At 31.8% G+C, this 3,848-nt stretch overlaps 1 non-coding gene across 1 annotated transcript; it reads right to left on the bottom strand.

The window, feature by feature from the left end:
* Positions 1–1,561: 1,561 nt before the first annotated feature.
* Positions 1,562–1,633, bottom strand: Trnaq-cug. Its single transcript has one exon. It is a non-coding gene; the product is annotated as a tRNA-Gln (tRNA).
* Positions 1,634–3,848: the final 2,215 nt, after the last annotated feature.

Raw genomic sequence — 3,848 nt, 5'->3', positions numbered from 1 at the left:
AAGTTATTCATCAGGAAAACAATCTCGTAACTTCATTATTCACAATCTAAATAACAACTGAACCTTATTTACTTTCAATCCAACAAACAAATTAAAATGCTATTTAAATTAACGATTCAAATTAAATCTGCGAAAAGGTCAAAATTGAGATTGGACGGTTCTCATAAACATCTTCAGTAACGTCATTGACGCCTTCCCTGGCCCTTTTTCAATAAAGCCTTAGGGTACATAAATTAAGCAATCTAAGTGAGACTCAAAAAAGTCAATTTCATTCCGACTCTGTGATGATTACAGAATGAATAGTTAAATTTATCACGAGTTTAATATTGATGAGAGGAATTATTAGAAAAGGCCTCGTCAATGACAGAAATCATTAAAACATGATGTAGAAGATATCTTTCTTGGAAATATAATATTTATACTTTGAGGAATTCCTCGGAGTATAAATATTAATTTATTAGCATATAGCATTTTGTAGGATAAAATGTATTTAAACTTAGACGACGTGTTTAATGAATAATGTCAAAATTAAAGCATATACAAAGATAAGAAGCATTGCTATGTAAAAGCGCCAGGCGTCTAAAAATAGGGATTTAAATGCGAATACAAATAAAACACAGCAATATTCAGCGGTTTAAGTAAAGTGACTTCTGTCATTTCAATGGAACAGTATTATTCAAATCGGAAAGCGGAGAAAATGTCCAATAAAAATGCAAAGAGATCTACCTATTCTTTCTTCGAGCTAACTGAATCGCTGTTTTAAAGACGTGCTCGCAGTTTTCGCGTATAATCTAAATAAATATTATCATCAAAAGGAGATATTCAAATTACAGCTAAATAAAACTTTAATCAATTCTCGAACTACAAACAAAAACGATACCTCAATGTGAAATTGATTGAATTAATAAAGAAAGCAAAACAAATTAAAGTAAAAATTTATATCATCAACGTAAAACGTAGATGTCTAAAAACATAATTTTCATTATTAAAAATACCAATTACAGTTGATTAATAAAAACAAGGCTACCTACATAACATTTATTTTTACTTACAAGTTACAATACCAAAAGGAAAATTATTTTCGCGTGTAACATCACCGTACCCTCTGTAAGTGCTTACAATTTTCACTTATTTCAACAATTGAATCTGACTTCAAGTGCTTTCGTTATTGCAGTCAATAAGGCCTTATTTCATCACTAAAGCGTTAGTAAAATTAGATCGGTAATTATTTAACTCCTTTTATCCTTCTTCGGTCTTCCATTATTCTTTTTCGTTAATATGAATGGATTATGAAATGATTCTATATAATGTTATCACGCTTTTGTTGCCGAAAGATATCATTACTGTATAATAACTTAATAAGTAAAGTCCATCGCATTTCTATCGCCAACAACATATTTTTTATGAAAATTGGAATATAATTACTTTAAATAAAAAAAAATAATGTCAAAATCGGTTCTAATCAAAATATTATAATTACATTGTGACGGTAAATAAATTTAAACAAAATACATCCTTATCATTAAAAAGTAAATTTAAAAAAAAACATATTTTAGCCCACAGGTCCCACCGAGATTTGAACTCGGATCGTTGGATTCAGAGTCCAAAGTGCTAACCATTACACCATGGGACCTCTTGCATTCAATGTCGAAATAATGGTATATAAGCAAGTATCGGAGTTAGTACGCATGACTTACAACTTTATCTCTTTCACACATCCATGCTATTTCACGATCGTTATTGATAAGGTCGCAATACAAACAAAAATAGCACTTGTTGCGTTTTGTGTAAGGGGGAGATTGGCGTCCCTTTGTCGTTTGAAACTATGTATAGTGGAACGTATTGCATTATTTTGCCAAAGTTAATTGGTTTTTAATCCCCTTGGAGACAGTGAATGCGTGAATATTGTATTGTTTAAACTTTAAACAGATTAACTGGAATAAAACAGTTTACGTCTGTTTATTTGTATTTCAAAAGAAAATTGATTAAAATCGCGGATTCAAACAATTTTATGTCATTTTTAATCATGTGATCAATAAAGAGATAACTATTAATTAATGATTAATTTTTCCAAATCTTTATTTTCTAATCCTTTTTATGAAGTTAGTAGTTGTCTATACTCTATATATTTGTTTCTGTTATAGGTAGCATATTCAAAGTACATATATACCTACCTACCTATATTATTTGAATAGGTACCTAATTATTGAATATCACCTATCTAAACCACAAAATTTAAATACAAACTCCAGACTCCAGTAGGTAGCCTGATTCGCAAATTGAACATTACCTATGGCCTATGGGATTCAATTTCTAAAAATTCTACTTACTGGCCTATAACATTATTATAAAATAATTAAATTATTTTTAAAACGAACATGTGAAATTTCATTTCATTTCATTGCCATAATATCATCTCTTTTAAAATTCTATGTCACCATGAAATCCTTACCTCAGTAGACTAGTCTAACAAAAGAGAAGGACCAGACCGAATTAAATAATATTTATTTTGACCATTCCCTTTATAATTAATGGGCAATCCTATAGACTTATAGAGCATTGAACCAAGGGGCCGCTCGCGCTTATAGTAAAATATTGAAATCATAAAGATACCTAGTTACGAAGAGAGTTCTGACTTTTGAGTGATCAAAGCAATACTATTTAAATTCAGGTGATTTTATTTTGTAATTATAACTATAAGGATCCCGTCCGATTAGGGCCCTTCTGGCCTCCTCCACTCAAGCGACAGCTCAAGCCGAGGTTCGTGGTCCCCGTCAAGGGGGGACGCCCTTGTGCATGTCGCTACCAGGGTGAACCTTCAGTTCACCCCCGCGTCCGCGTTAAAATGTAGAAGCCCTTCTGGCTAACATTGAGAGACACCACACAAAAAAAAAAAAAAAAAACTATAAGGACCAGATTTCTATCGACACATTTTATTTAACTCTAAATGTCTCTGTTGTCTACTGCTCACCTTTTTTATTTTAAGTCCATTTAATCGAATTCATAATATACCTACCTATTATGTATATTCACAGCAATACTGACTTTTCTAAGCTAAAATCACTGACCACACAAATCCACTACGAATACAGTGAAAATATACCAAAGCATTCAAAATGAATCCAATACATTCCATCAATTGGGCATGCCAATTTAGCTGAGCGTGTCAGTTCGCTTCGGTGTAACAAAACACAAAACGCAAAACTAATTATGTACAAAACGTCGACTGCCGCTTTGTCGCTACTCGCCACAAATTGATTGCTACCAGTAGAGCAATTGAATTGCGCGCTATTAATTCAAACGGTTAATCCTACTATTACACCATAACGAGCAATCGATAATGCTCGATATATTGAGTTCGTAAGACTGCGATTTTGTGAGCGTGGTGTTAAATACACTGTGAAAGTGGAGGATTAGTGACATTAATTATATTAAATGGGACACGTTATTCTATAATTGAACGTGTTAATAATGGATTATACTTTACAATGTTTTTGTTGTTATTCAATCACTTTCAGCACTGTTGTGAAAATGTTGATACTGTTTAATTTAAAAGTTTAGTAATATTATACTTGCCTAATTTCAAGATATGCTCTATATATGGATAGAAAAGCTTTGATTTGAAGCTTTGATCGAAAACTTTCGTTTAATTTTTGTTGGAAGATCAAGGTATACGTACCTATGTCGCAGTCAAGCTGCTTATCAAGATGTTTAATTTATCAGTAGCAATTAATTTATAAAACGACGTTTAACTACAGAGTTTGCTTTTTTCTTCTTACTTTTTAAATAGAAACAAGTCCAACAAAACCAACATTACGCGACAGTGTGACAGCCGCTTGTTTAATTCG

Source organism: Colias croceus, chromosome 21 (assembly GCF_905220415.1).
Source record: "Colias croceus chromosome 21, ilColCroc2.1".
NCBI lineage: Eukaryota > Metazoa > Arthropoda > Insecta > Lepidoptera > Pieridae > Colias > Colias croceus.
Note: the sequence above shows the minus strand (reverse complement) of the source record. Positions and strands in the feature narration are given on the sequence as shown.